The 20,474-nt window shown below is 36.7% G+C and overlaps 1 protein-coding gene across 1 annotated transcript in view; it reads right to left on the minus strand.

Annotated features, from left to right (window-relative positions):
• LOC128862587 (transcription factor mef2A) overlaps positions 1-18,662 on the minus strand; it is a 170,412-nt gene extending 151,750 nt beyond the window's left edge. Inside the window, exon 1 of the mRNA XM_054101310.1 lies at positions 18,595-18,662. The gene's annotated coding sequence lies outside the window, so the exon portion shown is untranslated. The remainder of the gene's footprint in view (positions 1-18,594) is intronic.
• Positions 18,663-20,474: the final 1,812 nt, after the last annotated feature.

Genomic DNA, 20,474 nt, shown 5'->3' on the forward strand with positions numbered 1-20,474 from the left:
GTGCAAGTATATGGAGAACTCTTTAGATTTCTGAGTTTCCAAAAATGGGAAAGGCGTTGTTCAATTGGCTTGCGGATCATAGTTTGACTGTTAGCTTTTAGCTTTAAAAATGCGTTCTATTAGACCAGAATTAATTTTTAAATTTTACAAATTCCATTCTATAGATCTTTTATAAAATACTCAAAGTCGTACATTTTCAGCCACATATCTTAGGTGCATAAAAAACAAAATAAATAATTGATTATTGATAAATAAAAAGTTGTAGTAAGTGTAACAAAATAATAGGGTGACACGAATTCTGTCAGAATACTCATGTGAACCACCCTAATGTACCTATAAGGGAGTTTTCCAAATCATTGCACTGAAGCTGAAAAATTTTTAATATCACGTTTTAATGATAAACTTAGGCTTTTATTTTGTGCTCATATTTTTTTAAGTAATCAAATTCATATTAATGAATAAAAACCTTACTCAATGTAGTCTTAAATTTATAAATATATAGACTTAAATATATTTCCTAGTGCTTAGTAAAACGGTGTTTGGTTTTCAAGTCTACTTGGATACAGGTGAGGTTAGGTTAGGATACATGGCTGCTCAAGCGTGGGCCCATTTGAACAAAGAATCAAATTCGTAAAATTCGTTCAAACCGAACAGGGGGAAGAAGATGCTAGGGTTGGAGGATGATGTCCAAACGGTGATCACATTGCGTTAACCGCTTCAAGCTGCTGATGAAATTCACATAACGTGTAATGTTTAGACCAGCTACATCCGCAGCTGTAGCAAAAAAGTGAAATACCAGGTATCTGAATCTTAGCCCGACAAGAGCTGGGCAGCTGAAAAGAAGATGCTGAGATGATTCCACCTCTTCCTCCAGACAACTTATGCAGAAAGAACTTGAGCCAATACCAAGTCTCATCGCATGGATTGTTAACGGACCATGCCCGGTAAGGACACCCAGTAAATTTGAGAGCTGCGACTTTGTTAGCCTCAGTAGTTTCCTCGAGGGCCCCAGATTTATATGAATGCGACCATATTTTTAACTCTCACTAGTCTTAAGGGGCGGCCGCCGCAGGTTCGATCCTCGGTGAAACACCAATATTAAGAAAAACATTTTTCTAATAGCGGACGTCCCTCGGCAGGCAATGGCCAACCTCCGAGTGTATTTCTGCCTTGAAAAGGCTCTTCATAAAAAATATCTGCCGTTTGGAGTCGGCTTGAAATTGTAGGTCCCTCCATTTGTGGAACAACATCAAGACGCATAACACAAATAGGTTATTTTTATCTTTCGTTCGAAGCTAATCATTTCACTAACTTTAGAAGGACTTTTGCACTTTTTACTAAACTTAAAAAATTGAAAAGATATTCTTCAGAATATTCTTGAAAATTAATTTAAAAAAAATCAGTGGAAGTTTTCAAAGTCCTGGAGGAGCTGCTCCTCTTGAGGGCATTTCCCGTTTTCAGTTTTTTTGTGATATCTGGTTTACTGAACTCTTAGACTCTACTGGCTAGCGTTTTTGGCACTGAAAATATTTAAACTGGTTTAATACTGTCGAGATCTTCGCCGGTCTCGCTTCTGCAGGCATTTAATTACCATAGCACAGGGACTTATTGAGAAGTTTTTACAATTTTTTGATACTTACTTAATTCTAATAAGCTTCTATGAAAATATAGTCCATTCTCCTACAAAAATCAATCAAATAAAAACAAGTTTAAATTTTTGTAAAAATTAAAAAAAAAAGAATTGAAATTTTTTTCATAAAATTTTTAATCAGAACTTTTACAAATATTTCGAGTATGCTGTTATGTAGCCCTTTGAGTTTTCGTATAAAAAAACACAAGGTTGAAGTGGTTAAAAAAGCATTAGTTTCGCTTTCAAAGGGTGTGTTTGTATCGTAACCAAAACTGTGGTTTGGTAGCTGAGAATGACAAATTGTGCCGACATTTCTGTTTAGTAAGGTTTGGCAAGTCATTATGAAATGCTTAACGCCAGAGCAACGCTTTCAAATTGTGGAAATTTATTTTGGAAAATATATAAGTTCATAGAACACTGGCGGCATCTTCGGACCTTATTTCTTCCAGAAGGACATTCATTGAGCAAAGTGTTGACGAAGACACCGAAATGCCTATTCGTCGTCGTTCTAAACTGGTAGGCCATTGTTATTTAACTGCGACTGAATCTTGCCTTATGTGAATATAGAATAAAGCTCGTGCAAGAACTGAAGCCAAATGATCATCGTTTGCATCGTATTTTTGTTGGCTGTGCTCATTTAGATTTTCATTCAGATTTAATGGAAAAGTAGTCAAAAATTTGGAGTGAATGACCATGTAACACGTAGCCGCAATGAAATATGCCGGATATCGTATTCAAAAGGCAAATGCCATGCACATAATTGCAATTGAAACCAGATTATAATAAAAAAAATCGTTCTAACAATATTTCTGCTGTGTATTCACACTTTAAATTCTCAATCCTTCCTATGATCTCTCGACTCTTCCGTACATATTGCAGCACATAAGTAGCGAAAATAACGGTATCTATCATATCCACTATACTAAATGTTAGCTTAACGTATCAAATATACACAAAAATATGCTTCAATTTGACTGTAGTTACTTATTCCACATTACACCACAAAAAAAATTGAGTTTGAGTTTAATAATTTTGGCCAACCTCTGTGTATATTAGTATGTGTATGTATATCCTTTATTCAATTTGTTCAAAGTGATCCTCTTTTAAGCATTGCCGGTAGAATAATTAATTAAAACAATTAAAAATATTTCGCTTTTGCTCAGCTATGAAATGTTGGTGTAATTGAAATTGCACTGCAGCTTAGCCGTTTTGGGATACCTTTTCAATTATGTAATCACAGATATTTTGCATGATATTTCATTACTTTTTACTTTCGTTCATTGTTTTATTAACATGAATGATTAATTAAATATAGGCAAAAGCGATATGAAAGTTTATACTCAAATGACCCTTCTCCAGTTCGTAGGCAAAACATTGAAATAATTCTGACAGATATTTCGTTTGGGACATAAAAATGTTTTATTTAAAGCTAAAGAAGGTTTATTTTTTGTATTAAAATGCCTATAAGAGCTTATATTTTTTATGGAAATATTCACAAAAAAACAACCCTAGAAACATTTTCTTGACTTACACCGAATTTCAGAGTCGGTGATCTCAACTTTAAACGCAGTCCATCGATTAGCTGGCAAGCAAATAAGTGAGTAACTTCAGTCAGGAGTAAGTAATAAAGTGTATTAAGGACCCTTGGACAAACAAAGCTTTCTGGATATTTTTTTTCAATCAAAACCTAAGATGTAGTCGATTTAAGGTTGCGTGCAGGGTTACCTTATCGGACATAAGGGCTACATTCACAGCAGTGCGGGATCTCCCCTATTTATTCTGGTAAAATGCCAGCTATATCTGATGCTTCAAAGTATTTCATTTGGATATACAGCATTGGCAATATCTATACTTATTTTGTTCTACAAATTTAAGGCTGGTCGCATTATTGTGAGGGGTGCGGCAACCGGAGAATTTTTAAGTGGTTGTATACAGTAAGAATTTTCAAAAAATTAATTTATTTTTTTCTGAATGCACATGTACTTAAAAATACACACACAAAATTTAATATCATTCCGGTGAATATTTTGAAAGTTACACGCCAATTTGAAAGGGCGTTTCAGAGTGCTTGAAAGTAAAAGGCCGGAGCGGCAGCGCGTGTTTCTCAAAATGGTATTTTCAAAGTCGGTGACCAACATTATTCGAAAACGGCTAAACCGAATAGTCTCAAATGTTAAAACGAGCTTCCTAAATATATTTTCTAGCAATGAATAGTCGTTTTTTTTTAATTATTAGGTGCGCAGCTAAGTTCTCGCTGTTTTTTGATGAAAATACAAATTTATTCTGAAAAAATGGTTACATCATTGAAAGTACTGCCCATCGCTGGCTACTACTCTTTTCCATCTTTCTGGTAGATCTCGTATAACGTCGCGGTAAAAATGTTCATCTTTTGAGGCTATCCACGGATCAAGCCATTTTTTAATGTCTTCATATGAATGGAACTGCTGATCAGCTAGACCATGTGCCATCGATCGGAACAGGTGATAATCGGACGGCGCAATATCTGGCGAATATGGAGGTGGGGTAGGATTTCACATTTCAGTATTTCTGGGTAGGTTTTAACGGGTTTGGAAACGAGTCCGAGTGTTGTCATGCTGCAGAATCACGTTTTCATGCCTCTCCGCGTATTGCGGCCGTTTTTCGCGCAGTGCTCGGCTCAATCGCATCAATTGAAGTCGATACCGATCTCCAGTGCTGGTTCCGCTTGGTTTTAACAGTTTATAATAAATAACACCAACTTGGTCCCATTAAATACATAGCATAACCTTCGCAGCGTGAATGTTCGGACGAGGCGATGACGTAGAAGCATGCTCGGGCAGTCCCCACGACTTTCTTTTCTTTAGATTGCTGTAATGAATCCATTTTTCATCACCCGTCACGATGTAATGAAGAAAACCCTTCCTTTTTTGCCGCTGCACCAGTTGTTAACAGGCGAAAACACGACGTTCAACATCCCTTGATATCATAAGGAACCCAAGTCCCCTGTTGGAATCGCTTGGAAATAGATTGGCGGGTAACTCCTAATACTGAAGCAAGCTCTTCTTGCGTTTAATAGGGATCCTCATTGAACAATGCCTCCAATTCAGCGTCTTCGAAGGTTTTTGGCCTTTCTTCACGCGGACGGTCGTCAACATTAAAATAACCGTCTTTGCAGTGGCGGAACCAATATCGATACGTTGTTTCCCTGAAAGCAGCATCTCCATAAACTTTTTGTAGCTCTCGATGTGCTTTAGCCTCCGTATTTTTCGAATGAAAGAGGAAAATCAACACTACCCGCAAATGACGATTATTCGGCACAAAGTCAGACATTTTCACGAAACCAAAAGTATATGATACCAAAAAAATCATTAATGTGTCAAAGCAGTTTGTTTACCATATGTCTAAGCTTGGCTTATGACGTTTAGATTATGTTAGAATCGACGAGCACACACTGGTGGCGGCATCAATTGACAAACAGCGGGAACTTAGTGGCACACTTAATAGTATTTTTTTCCTAAGCAATTTAAGGCCGCAATTTTTGTCAAAAATCGATTTTTTTGTTTTTTTAGAAACCACCATTTTGTCAAGAAAATTTATTTTGCTTATTCCTACGATTAGTTACTAGATTTAGCATTACTTTAACGAAACCTGTTTGGTTTTTTTAATTTCAAATGATCCAGTTCAGAGATATAGTGGTCACCGCAAAACGTCTTCTTCGAGAGGAGCTCCAGGAGATCAGCTGTAGCTCCTTTCCAATTAGTATTTTTACTAATATTAAGTATTTAAACACAGTTAAAGGATAATAAAATATATGTACCAATTCTTAGATCAATAAATTTAAAAGTTTTCTCAAAAAAAATTCTGCAAAATTTTATTTTTTTCGATCTTCTAACTGTATATAAACTGCGTTAAGACCTCTGCAGGGGTATCGGGTCCTGGGCTTTATTGATGCTATTTTAATCTCAAATCATCTTTTAGATCGTAATGTCTTTTCTCTTATTACCCAATATTTATCTTATCCACTCGCCATACAAACCGTGCGTATGCCAAATACCAGTCAGTAAAGATCAAAGGTGCCTGCCATATGAAATTAACTTTGAAGAAGTGAATAGGTGTTTTCAAAGTGTTGAGTTCTCTGAACAAAAGTTATGTAATGCCTTCTTCCTCCTCCACTATGTTCCGACTACGGACGACACTAAGTTCTAGCGTAACATATTGTTTTTTCTGTATTAAATTTATTGTCAAAAAAACTCCTTTGGTGACACACTGCTAACGAGCAACTTTTGTATTTATTTAATATATATTCCATGGTTGCTGGCGGTGTGGTACGCAGTATGAAGTTCACGTGAAAAACTCTAAAATAAAGTACATACTTTCAATTAATCCGCTTGAAAAAATGCTACGGTAGCTCCATTCAATATTTTTCACGAAATTTCGCTGGAAAAGTCAATCTTTCGATTAACTATGAAATATGACTTTATTGCCTCTAACGAACATGCAGCAGCAGATTTCCAATGTTTCCGATTCCTAGTTTGACAACAGTTCAAATAATATTGCATTTAAATGTTTGAGCTGTTTGTGCATTAGCTGATTTTATTGATATTTTACGGCACTCTAAAGAAAAATTAGCTCTATGTTGGCCAAATGACGACACTAAATGGGCTGAGTAAGCCTTGCCACAAACGTGTTAGCAAGAAACAAAAACAAAAAACTGGCCAGCTTGCAGTATTGCTGAGCTCACTCTCAGGATAAAAATGGGCCATCAATGCCTTTGTTTCAATTTCGCTTGTCAATGTGAGCAGCAGAATAGGAATGCACTTAGTAACATATATTATTTCCTAGACGTTGTGCGGCGCTTGAGAAAACTCAATTGTTGTTGGAAAAAGAAATCATTACAAACTAAATTTTGCTCAAGTACTTAAAATTACCACAAATAGTTACCATATATAGCTCTTTCTAAAGTTTTTCTTCTTCCAAAACTCAGACTACCACTTCGAGGTGCCCATTTTCGGACAATTGAAGACAGAAAAAGTAAATAACAATCTGACAATTTTTGTAACTGGATTATGCACTGGCATAAGTTTATTGTGGGCAGTAGAGTATATTTTAGTATTGGCCGCTGTAGCCGAGTGGGTAGTGTCCGGGCTCGAAACCGTGGGCATGAAACTTCAAATTACAGAAAAAGTATTTTTATAATAGTAGCCACCCTTAGACAAGCAATGGCAAACATGTGAGCGTACAAAGATTGCCCTTTTAACAGGGTAGCCTTTGCAACACTACAAGTGGTGAGGTATAACACGATCCTTGCAGGAAGTATTTCGTGAAGGTCGCCCAAAAGCGGTAAGTGTACTCTGCGTCAGTTGATAACGCAAATATCGTCTATTGTTATGCGAGTACCAAGAGATAGAGGCCTCCTTGGGCATTAGTGGGACTGGCACACATTCAATATTACATGAAAATTTGCTCGTCTAAAAGATTTGTTCTCGTTGGAAGCCGCATAATTTCACAGTTACCAAAAAAGGACTCGTGTTGATATAAAGAAATGTTTCAGAAACTCAGCCGTGTTTCAGAAACAAAGCACGTCGATGACATCTTAACAAGTGAAGAATCTTGGATCTATGCATATGAGCCGGAAACAAAACAGCAATCGACCACATGGGCACTCTAAGACGAGCTTAATCCAACAAAAGTTGTTAGCGGAAGAAGCACCTCAAAGCAAATGGTCGCCTGTTTTTACGGAAAATCTGGTCATGGTCGAAAAAAGAAACTTAAAATAGTCAATTTTAAGTGGGGCACAACCATTTGTTTACCAAAAGCATTCGGAGAATAAAGGAAAATCAAACCCAAGAGATGAATCATCTTTCACCAATACAGTGCGAACACTCACGTATCGGCTCACATAAGATAATTTTTGAGAACTGAAAAGATGGAATTAAGAGGTCACTCACCTTACAGCCCCGATTTTACAACTAATGATTTCTTTTTGTTCGCGAATATCAAAAATAAAAGGCGAGGTTAACGTTCTTCAATGCTTGCAGTAGCTATTGATCCCTTTGCACAGCACGCCTTGGAGGTATTAGTCAAATACAGAAGTGTATTGATTTAAAAGTGGAATATTTAGAAAAACAATAAAGGCCTTTTTATTATTACTTGACTGTGTTTTCATTATAGAATCATTGTATTTCAGCCATGAAAAGCTCCTCATTTTTGTTTGAAACATTTGCTGTTCGGAGGTGCCATGAAATTGTAGGCCCATTTTGCAGAAAAACATCGAGGTGTACACCATAAATTAGAGGAGGATCTGGGTTGAGAAACTGGCAAAGGATGTAAGCTCAAACTACATATATATATAATTATATATAGTATGTGAATATTTTATATTTTACTGACTAATTCCTACCACTTTTTGGACATGCTGCGCATTTCATTTGAGGTAAGTTGCTGTTGGTATTAATATATTTTGGATATTTTAAGGCCTTAAACCTTCATAATAAGCGCCAATAACCTTAATAAGAACACTGAAAATGTTTGAAGCAGTATTCATATTCATTGAGGGTAGAGTAATCAGCGGGTATTGTTCTAAGTACGTCACGGGAGTATAAAAGGAATACAATTTAATAGTCCGTCCTCCACCGTAGAAGAAGGCATTTAATCTAAAATTGACAGCGTGATAGAATATATATACTATATATTCTAAAAAAGAGTTCTTGTTTAAGGATTTAAAATTTTGCTTTCATGCCTTCACGAACAGATATTCAATCTTTTTAATACCTCTGCTTTCCCACAGTGCTGCGGTTTTGTATGAAAAAAACGTAACCAGCTGCCCAACTTTAAAAATGGCACAGAATTGAAAAATTTTATCTGAAAAAATTAACAACAACCCATCATTTCCGTACATCTTGGATATGTGTCATATGACCGTACAGCGGTAGGGTTCACCCGTGCGTATGAGTGACGATTCAATATATAATATGATAGATAAAATAAAAATATCAACGCATTGATATGAAAGTGCAAGGCATGAACACAAAATTATTTCCTTATTTGATATTGCAAACCAACGCTTGCAGCTGTGTATTCTAAAAAGAAAAAATATAAAAACGTCTAAATCATATACGAAATCCTACGCCAGCAGGAAACGAATCGTGTTAAAAGCTTTGGTCAAAGAGCTAAAGCATAACCAAAACTCAATTACAAAATATCACAGCATCACAAATAAATAAATTAGTCAGATACAAATCCGTAGAAATGGCTATGGAATTAGGAGGCATAGTGGCTGGGTGACTCCGAGAGCAATGCATTCAACATTGTATAATTTTTTACTTTTGTTTTTGTTTTTGTTTTACTCATATTTAACTGCCTCTTTTTCGCCAAACAACCGCATTGCACACAACGCAAGCAAAACAAATAGAAATACCGTGACGAAAATGTTTACCAACAGATGTTACAAAGCTGATAGGGAAAACGGAAAAAGATAGAGCTATCCATACATACACACACACATACACACTGACTCTTACATGCATAAAAACGTATGCAGATAAGGCCAAGGGTACACTGCGACAATGTTTAAGAAATAGCAACGAATGACTGAATTGAAATGAACCAAGTAAACAAGCAAACAAGCGGGCTCATAAAAATAAACTAACAAAACAAGTAAGGAAGTGCTAAATTCGGTTCGAACCAACCTTTTATACCCGCGTTCGAGAGCAAAAAGCTAACAGCAGCTGCAAGCAACCGACGTATGTAAGTGGCAGATGAGCGCGCTAACGATAACACTCGAGAAGGTAGAATGCTACGTAGGCAACAGCAAATCGATAATTTGGCAGCAGCTATGACGGCCGAAGAACTACTATATGGCCCAGGAATAGACAACACAGTGCAAGTAATTAAATAGTTCGTATAACTTCACATAAATCGAAAGCAAAACTTTGAATGCGTTTTTCTCAAAACTATGTTTTTTGAACTGGTTATTACTGTACACTAAAAACCGCTTGGTAGATTTCAATAAAATTTAAACTGCTTTTGAAAAACATAAACAACTCCTGCCTGATAGAAAGATTTTTCTTTTTTTAAATTTTGATTTTTTTTTGCAATTAATCGTCGGTTTTTTTCTCGAAAATCTGAAAAATATTTTCCGAGGCCGCCATATTGTTAATTTTGAAAAAAAGCTTCGATCAGGCACAAAATTATCTATTAATAAAACTAATTTCTCTTGTCCGATTGATTTTAGATGAATCTCAAAAGACTTGTGATGATTACCGCAAGGGACTGGAGAAACGGGTTCCACACAAACAGCGATAACTTTTACAAATATTATTATTATTATTCTCAATTTTGCTGAAGTCAAGTTGAAACTAGCAACTAAAGCAATTGACTAGCAAATACAAAATTATTGAAAATCAGAATTTTTTCAGGCCTCTGGCTACCTCTAACCCCTTTAGCGAAATTTTATTTGGACTGGCTCTTAGACAATTAGAGTTGTAGGCTTTACCATCAGAGGGGCGAATCCCAATTTAGTCTTAACACATAAAAAGTAGGCGTGGCTTTCGACCGATTTCATTCATATTTATGCCATACCTTAATGGTTTTGGGAACAATACATGCACCAAGTTTTGACAAGTTTTCTTGAGTTGCTATCGAGATGCATAAATTTACTCTAAAGTGGGCATGGCTTGGCATCGTAACCAAGTCGAATTGAAGACATGGCTAAATCGGGTCTTCTCATCACTCTCTGCTCTTTGGTATATAAATGGACATACACCTAATTCTCTTTTTACACGAATTTGATTTGACCAGAGTTAAAAGAAAAAAACTTTTTTACACGAATTGTTTTATTTGAACACGATTTGCAATAATTTTTGAATTTTTCTTGAATCTAATAGAGCAAATTAAGTCTCTGAGGCTCGGTAGATTTCGCTCTTGTTGTTGCTCGGAAAGTAGTTTCGTTTTTTCCCAACAGAGGATTTAATTGTATTTTTTCACACCTCACTTCACACTTAAATCCCATTGCCATTATATGTTTTGACAGCAGATATAAAAAGGCTCATATGTGAATAAGTTCAATTGATTTACGTAGTAGTTTCGGTGTCGGTTTCGTAGTAGTCGGTGCCCTTTTAAATATGGATAGCAATAAGCAGCATTTCCGTCATATTTTACTTTTTTACTATAGAAAAGGTAAAAATGCTGTTCAAGCCAAAAAGAAATTAGCCGATGTGTATAGAGAAGATGTGTTGACAAACCGCCAATGCCAGAACTGGTTCTGGAAGGCCGGTTGAAGCTAATAAAGATGCGATAAAGACATTGGTTGATGCAAATCGACGAATAACAACACGTGAGATCGGTGAGTGGATGAATTTATCGAACTCAACTGTTTAGACTACCTGAAAGGCCTGGGTTTAACCTCGTTTAAGCTCGATATATCCACAAACAAACGGAATTACTTTCCGAACAACCCAATAATTTATTTCTTATATTTATTCAATGTACTAAAATATGTAAGCATAAGTGAACTCTAAAAAGATTTTTTTAATACTGTTTTCACCTAATTCTCTTTTTACACTAATTAGCTTTTACACGATTTTCTTGGAAACGTGTATATCGCGTAAAAAGAGAATAAGGTTTATGTCTATATTTATCTCGATTCATTTGAGACTTTACGCACAACCGTTATATGGAAAAAAATTATAATACATTTGTGTACAAGTGCGCGCTGGTATATATAATTGGCGCATACACCCTTTTTGGGTGTTTGGCTCAACTCCTCCTTCTATTTGTGGTGTGCGTCTTGATGTTGTTCCAGTTTTAAGCCGACTCCGAACGGCAGATATTTTTGTATGCTTTTTCATGGCAGAAATACACTCGGAGGTTTGCCATTGCCTGTCGAGGGGCGACCGCTATTAGAAATATGTTTTTCTTAATTCTGGTGTTTCACCGAGATTCGAACCCACGTTCTCTCTGTGCATTTCGAATGGTAGTCACGCACCAACTCATTCGGCTACGGCGACCGCGCGCGGGTATAAAAATATTAAAATACACCAGCAGATGTACAACCAAATGAACAAACAAGCGTGTGAAGAAAGAAGCAGATATACATACACATACTTATATATGTGTGGTAGAGGTAGCATAGACCCATGTACATATATATGCACGTGAGGGGGAAATATTGAGAGACGGAAAACGAGAAGTGAGCCCCAAACTGCAAAACATGCTGACAACCCCAAAGCTAGCTTGAATCAGGCAAGCGTGAGGTGTAATTTTTTTCTCTGCGCCAGCAATCTAATGGCCCGCAGCAAGCAAATACGTAGAAGCCAAATGCACTGTTGTGCATAAAAGCGTGAAAACGGACGGTGAGGCAAACGAAAAATGGAAAAAAATGATTTAAGGACGGGCGTACATATCCAATTTTTTTAGAAAAGCTGCAGCTGAATGGCAATTTTCAGTTTGCATTGCGCCAAAAGCAAGCTTACGCTGCCTTTACGTTCATACATACTTATGTATATAACCAGTACATACATACGAGAACATTTGTGTGTTTACAAACGTAGTGTTTCGGAGTTATGATATACGACTTGGTTAAGGGGGCACAAAATTGCTCACAATAATATTTATGGGGGATGCTGGTTTTGGTGTATAGTTTTAGAATAATTCAGCGCGATTGGAGGTTAAGCGCCCGAAAGCGAAATTATACTGATTTTCATGGCAACGTATAATTCATGATTGTCTCCAAGGTGCCAGAACTGAAAATTGTAAAATGGGCAAAAGAGGAAACCAACTGGAAATGTGTAAATAAATAAGAAGGATCTCATGCGAATTGCATAAGCCATCTACGCTTAAGTAAATAAAGCACTTCACACTTTTTATTTCGCGTTTGTAACTTTTGTGTTTAGTATTAAGGCTAAATAAAGGCATGCAGCTCGCTTGCAGGAGGAACATCATAGTGCAAAGAATTCGAGATAAGCGCCTTGAAAATTTTCAATTTTCCACCTGAATGCCTCCGGTAGTAAATATAAAGACACATTTTCACCAAATGTCATACATACGTACATATATCGCCAAGCTTTTTTTACACATAATTATAAATCGTCCAATAGTGTGATTAATGTAGTGCCACCTTATATTTATATAATTGGCCCTTACACCTTTTGTTTGAGTGTTTGGATTTTTGGAGTTTCATCGCAGAAACACTATCGGAGATTTAATATTTCCTAACCGCCATTTAACAATACTTTTTCATGCATTTGGTGTTTCATGTCCGGGGTTTCGAACCCGGCACTATCCACTCGGCTACAGTGGCGAATACTAAAATGTATTGCAGTGCCTACAATAAAATTTTGATAACGCGTAATCCAGTCATAAAAACGTTCACATTGTTAATTTCCTTTTCTGCCTTTTATCGACCAAATATGGGCAACCGAAGTGGCATCACTGAATGACAGACACGCACCAACCCATTTGGCTACGGTGGCCGGTATATATATAGCAGTATTAGCGTAAAAAAAATTGAGTAAATTTTAATTTCGTGCGCTGATTGCGTAAAGCAAAAAAAGTTCGCAGCATATATAAGTTAAGTTAAGTAAAAATTTCTGAGCACTTCATACTAAATATCTTTAGTGACCCAAAGCCCACGAAGTAGGTTTGTGTGTCATAATATGCGGACATTTAAAGGTGCTATTATGCTCCAAAACAAGTTATTTGACAGTTTCCCGCTTAGTTAAAGTGGTTTTGAGTGTTGCAGGATCCTTTTATGCAGGTAAGAGAGAAAAAATTCAATACATTCTTCAGTACTTCTACGACTAAAGTGAAAAGTCGCAGCAGTGGGACAAAAAAGTTGTACACTTGAAGGGCCCAATAAACTATCAAAAAGAAAAAACAGCAAAACAGTAGCATGTAAGCATTAAAAAGAAAAAAAGTGATCCTAATTAAGTTAATTTAAACGCTGGAATGAAAAGGGAGCTCGCTTCATATGATATCTTGTAGATTTTTCGCACTCAATAAAAATCATTCACGAGTGATTTACCCAATTTCAGTGAGGTCGTGTCTTCAGAAGTTACTTTGAATGGCTTGTCACCCAATTAAAGTCACTGCACCAGTAAGAGTACATAAAATTCACGATATGATGTTAAAGGATCAGCAAGTGAAGGTGCACGAACTTAAAGAGAATACCGTTTACCGCGTTTACCCATGATCACTATACAATGAAATATTTTGATGACTTCAAAGTTTCGTTATGGTGAATGAAATATGGATCCCAATTCACGAAAAACTAAGGAACAATAAAAAATGGATTACACGCGCAATATCAACGCAAAAATTGAAATGAATGGTCGGTCAGTGACCAAAACATATCTACTTTAATATGCAGAGCTAGTAAATCAATTCGATGCTTTTCCTTTGAACAAAAAACTATCACATTGGGCAAGACAAGAATTCAGCAGAACAGCGAATCTTTACATAAGTCGCAGTTACAATGGCAAAATTGCATGAATTACAAATTACTTCCTCCTCCAGTTTATTGTATACAATTAGGCCCTGTGACTGTTTTGGCTATTCGCTGGTATGTAAAATGTTCCCAGTTTTTATCTATTGTTGTAAATTTTTCTAAAAATTGCTTTATTTGAATGCTTGAGTATAATCAGAAGAAAACTGAAAAATTTTCAAAAAAATGTATTAGGTGCGGAACTAAATTCCCGCTGCCACCAGCAGTGTGTGATAGTCGATTTTAACATAACCCAAACGTCATAAACCAAGCTTAGACATATGGTAAACAAACTGCTTCCACACATTAGTAATTTTGTTTTGGTATCATATACCTTTGGTTTATTGAAAATGTCTGATTTTGTGCCGAATAATCGTCATTTGCGGGAAATGTTGATTTTCCTCTTTCATTCGAAAAAAACGGCGGCTAAAGCACATCGAGAGCTACAAAAAGTTTATGGATGCTGCTTTAAGTGAGACAACATGCTGAGATTGGTTCCATCGCTTGAAAGACGTTGATTTTAATGTTGACGACCGTTCGCGTGAAGGAAGACCAAAAACCTTCGAAGACGCTGAATTGGAGGCATTGCTCAATGAGGATCCATATTAAATGCAAGAAGAGCTTGCTTCAGTATTAGGAGTTACCCCCCAATCTATTTGCAAGGGAGTGCATCCTATGGGAATGATTCAGAAACAGGGGACTCGGGTTCCTTATGAGTTATGTTGAATGCCGTGTTTTCGCCTGTGAACAACTGGTCCAGCGGCAAAAAAGGAAGGGTTTTCTTCATCGCATCGTTACGTGTGATGAAAAATGGATTCATTACAGCAATCCAAAGAAAATAAATTCATGGGGACTGCCCGGTCATGCCCGAGCCAAAAAATGGCTTGATCCGTGGATAGCCTCAAAAGAAGAACAGTCTTACCGCGAAGGTATACGAGATCTACCAGAAAGATGGGAAAAAGTAGTAGCCACCGATGGCCAATACTTTCAATGATTCACTTGTAACCATTTTTTCAGAATAAATTTGTATTTTCATCAAAAAACAGCGAGAACTTAGTTGCGCACCTGATATTAATTTTTAGGCTTATTCAATGTTGAAAGTTTTGGTATAAGGCATTTTAAAGTTAAATATTTTCTGCTATTTTTAACATTTGAATAACTTCTTTTTTAATATTTAAGAATAAAATTACTTTTTACAAAATTGTTTCCTCTTTTAATTAAATTTTTGTATCCCTAACTTTTGAGAAAAAACATTTTTTTTTTGCTATTTTAAAAAATATTCCCCTCAGATTTTTTTATTAATAACAGAGATCATGCTCAATAATGCCTGAAAGTTTTCCAGTAAGATTACTTTTCGAGTTATATTTAAATATATACAGCGAACAAATGAAAGATTAGTGCAAAATACTTCATTCGTATTCGAATATTATGCAAATCGATCGAAACGTATCGCAGTAAGGATTGTTTGAGAGATTTTGTTCATAAATGGCTAAAGGATCCAAATTTTATCCAATTAAAAAAAATTTTTTTTTTTAATTCTCCCAAATAATTTTGGAAGGGAAAATGATGAAAAATATGAAAACACACCTTTGAATAAGGTACTTTTATGAAAAATTCAGAAAAACTTTAAAAACAAAAAATATATGAATTCGAATTCGGTTTCGCATCTTCTTATTATAGTTCTAATTAGCGGTAATACACCACGTCAAGTACGTAGAGACGCATATAAAAAAATAATTAAAATGGAGATAGACAATCTATTCTAAAATCATTTACGAAGATTTAAAAACGAATTTTTCAAATTAGCCGTAAATAAAATCTTAATTGGAAACAATCCCCACTGTGAGTCGTTACTTACATTAGTGGGCAGATCCACCGAATTTTTCTCTGATTTGCAGTACGCATATGAGTATAGCTTGTAAGGTTATGAGAATCTTACTATGCAACTTTCAATTATTACTGAGCGTCGTCTCTGCTATTAATGAAAACAATGTTACGGGTGTGCTTTTCAAAACTGGCAAACAATTTTTTTTTTTAATTTTGAACAAAAAGATATACTAAAACCACGGATATTTTTCTACAGTACATATTGTTCTAAAAAAAGAAACTATTTTTAAAAATGTTCGAAACAACAGAAGATATTTAACTTTAAGAAACCTCCAGCCAAAATTTTAAGCATTAAACAAATCTGAAAATTATCAAATTTTTGATGTTGGAAAAATAAAACAACAGAAAGACAAACATAGCCATTGAAGAATTTTCAAAAAAAAAAAAAAATTTTAATAATTTTCATCTCAAAAAAGGTGAAAAATGAGCAGACATTTTTAGCTGTCTAAATGAAGAAATTACATTGAAAACCTCCACATCTGAAGAATCATGTGATCTTTCTTGCCAGATATCGTGGAAAAAGTTTAGGTCGTCGATTTCTGGCACATGGAGCTTTTATCTGAGAGAGAAGAACAGCGTGAAAAATATAAAAAATTAATAAAAATTTCCTGTAATATTGCTTGTTCCTTCATTATACCGCTTTAATGTGGACTTTTATGTTATATTAGGTCAGCCCGGTTGATACTCGGTCGCCCTAAAGCTTATTCTGATACCTGCATTTTATTTTCATCCCCTAACGAAGTTTCTCTAACTAAGTTGAAATCACTTAGATTTATTTAAGAAGGCAACTTTTAGCTCATTAGCTGAGACATTTTGCTAAATTCCCAGGCCTTCGTAGGAATAATTACCAAGATATTTGGCCAGGCTTCTTTGAATTGCAGAACGTTCACAGGAGTTTTATCGACTCAATTTCTTCTTAATCTCCGCAACTCCTGTATAAGTCATTGTGAGGTACTCCCATTCTATTGGCTGGGATGCCAATAGTGCAGCGACCCGTTATAACACCTGTGAGATTGCTGGTAGTTGAGTCCAAGTAGGTATTTTGTCCTTTCAAGTTTCAGTTTTGGCCAAAGCACTTTGGAAGCCCTACAGTTAGTATGGATTTTATTGGTTTACGCTTTTTTTTTTGCCTGTTCAATCTTCTCGGGAGCATAGGGCCTCGACAAGACTCCTGTCTTTGTGTTCTCACAGATTAGGTATTAAGCCTGCCGCTATGAGTCCTAAATAGCGGAAATGCCCACTTGTCGTTGGTTAGGAAAAACGCCTTCTTACTGCTTGAAGCGCCATCTGTGTTTCACATTTTTCTGCCAGAAGGATCGCACAGATGGTTGAGGACTTCGCTAAATTTGGTGTGTCTGCGCTATTACCGAGTTCGCTCGCTTCCTCTTGCTGGTGCCACTGATGCAATGTGTAACTATGTGCTTGTGGTTTGCTTGTTTTAGCAGCCACAATGCAAATAATACGCTAAATATTGTGCGGGAGTAAGGACGGGAAGGATAAGTTTTTGGGTTTGAGGAATGAGATTTTGTTTTAGGAAAAGTAGGTAAATTAGGAAAAGTGCGAGGACCATGCTTTGCATGGTATTGGAATCTACAACCTCTGGGATGGCAGGCTAGTGCACTTACGCTAGACTACCGAGACCGCATATTCCGCATACTTCCGCAATTACGCTCAAATGAACCGCAGTGTACATTTCGTTTAGAGGATTGCTTATGTTCTCTACAACTCGTTGAAGGTCAAGCTCAGAGCCTTTCCATGCTTCAGGACTCAGCTTAGAAGACGCCGGTCTGGAAGTCTAAAGAAGTAATTTGAGAATAATTTATCCGAGCAAACTCCCAATCTAGTAGTATTCTCCATCTTTGAACCGTCAGGATAAATATGGTGACCAATATCATCTCTTTTGACTCTGGTCTGCGAATTGTTTTTGTCTCTGTTCTGCCAATCGTTTCGTGTTTTATAGTTTTCATTCAGATCAATTTTGGGGATCAGATAGTCTGTTTTCCGTGTTTCTTGCAAGTGTTCCACAGGTAATAGAACTGATGCATGATAGTGCATATTTTCTTTTAATATAACCTGATATTGCCATCACTATTAAAGCGAATACACACGAGGAAGAATTGCGAGTCAATGGCTCCGCATATAATGCCTGCTTTGTAGCAGGGTCCGGATTAAGGCGAAATCTCGGGCTTTGCTTGAGGAATTGCTAGCTCTAAACACAGCTCTCTCACAATGAACAATTTGCGCAATCTTATTTTTTTATTAAACTGGACCAAATAAAGGAATTATTGTTATTTTTACTTTTTAAATATACTTAAGGAGTATAGCTGTAAGTGCAAAATAATGACATTTGCCCCAGTTTCTATGAAATAATTTACTTTTGTGGCGGCTTTGTGGTACTTTATTTTTTGTTTAAATAAATTCTTCCCATGTAAGTGCAAATGGTGTTTCACTAGTGCCGGCCACTTACCCGTATTAACTACGTATGTATGTGCGTAAATTATTTATATTTATGCTTCTGTGCGTGTTGTGCTGTTTTTGTTCATAAGCGACGAACCGACTCCTATCTACACACACACACGTGATTAGTGTATTTAAATAGTAATTTTGTGTCACTTACGTTGTAGTATTTCCGCTTGCCGGTATCCTCGTGATGAAGTTTGCATGGAAATAGTCAACTGAACACTCAGCACTGCAAAAAAAGAGAAAAAAACAAATAGAAAGAAAAGGTTATAATTAAAATGAAATAGCTTGCATTTAGGGTGCAACCGAGATAATAAAAATATGTATGCGCACCTATACTCATGCCACAAATTTGTATTCATGCAAACGTAGCTACCTACATGCAAACTTGTCACATAATTCAAAGTCTCTGGGCGCATTCTAAATATACAAATGAGTTTTTATACTTTTAATAAACTAAAGAGGTGTAAAAAAATTTCAAAAAGTTGTTATCTCATTCATTACCGTTACATTGTGACACTGAAAAGAATCAGCCAGGTATACTGCAATCATACATATACATACATATGTGTATGTGTGAGTACAATGATATACTAATATACGAGTCTTTGCTTTCTGTTGGGAATGGAAGATTGTTCCTGCTCTTCATTTGCATATAGATCTATTCTCTCCGTAGTTAAAAAAAATTAATAAATGTGCATTTATATAAAGCTATCGTTAGTCTATAAGGAATATACATCAAAATTAATTCCTTTCGAAAGAGTTCTAAAATGCTTTAAATAAAATTAAAAAATTTTATTTGATAGTTTTCCAGAGGTTCAAGCTGGTTATATAATGTCACCGGGGCCCGAAACATGGTAGTGTGCAGCACCAGATTCCAGCATAGGAAGATGCGCCAAGCTACCTGACTGTCTCCTGATCGAACAACGCGAAACCAAATCGATCATGTTGTGATAGATGGAAGACACGCTTCTAGTGTGTTAGATGTACGTACGATGCGAGGGCCCAACATCGAGTCGGATCATTACCTCGTTGCAGCCAAACTGGGCACACGTCTCTGTGCAGCAAAAAACATACATCTAACTACGTAAAGAATGCTCGACATCGAAAAGCTGCAATCACAACAAACAGCTTGAAGATTCACCACTCGACTCTCACTCCTGCTCTCAGAGAGTACTGCCCAACAAACTGACATGCACGAACAATGAAGAAACATTTCTCGTTCTCTACGTACCGCCGCCGAAGAAGAAATCGGATTCCGGCGAGCCCGAAAAAACAGTTGGTACGACGAGGAATGTCATGCTGCCGCAGAAAGAAAGGATGCCACCTATACAGCCACGTTGCGATCGGGCGCAACGCAAGCCATATGGGATCGATTCAGAGAGGTAAGAAAGGAAGGCAGACGTATTATCCGAAAGAAGAAACGAGATGCCGAAATACGTGAGTGCGAGGAGCTTGAGATGCTGGCCAATAGGAACAACGCCCGAAAATTCTACCAGAAAGTTCGGCGGCTTACAGAAGGTTTTAAGACCGGGGCGTTTTCCTGTAAGAACAAAGACGGTGATCTGGTGACTGACGTACACAGCAATCTTAAATTATGGAGGGAACACTTCTCGAACTTATTAAACAGTGGCAGCTGCGCATGTCACAGAGAATGTGAAGATCCCGATACCCCAATCGTCGACGACGGAATTGTCGTTCCGCTACCCAACCATGACGAGGTGAGAATAACGATAAGTCGGCTAAAGAAGAGCAAAGCCCCGAGCGCCGACGGACTGCCGGCTGAACTATTCAAACATGGCGGCGAGGAGCTGGTAAGGTGCATGCATCAGCTCCTATGCAAAATATGGTCGGATGAAAGCATGCCTGCCGATTGGAATTTAAGTGTGCCCTGCCCAATCCATAAGAAGGGCGATCCTTCAATTTGTGCCAATTACCGCGGGATTAGTCTTCTAAATATCGCCTATAAGGTTCTAGCGAGCGTATTGTGTGAAAAGCTGAATCCCACCGTCAACCAACTGATTGCACCTTATCAGT

This window comes from Anastrepha ludens, chromosome 4, assembly GCF_028408465.1.
Source record: "Anastrepha ludens isolate Willacy chromosome 4, idAnaLude1.1, whole genome shotgun sequence".
NCBI classification, from domain to species: Eukaryota; Metazoa; Arthropoda; class Insecta; order Diptera; family Tephritidae; genus Anastrepha; species Anastrepha ludens.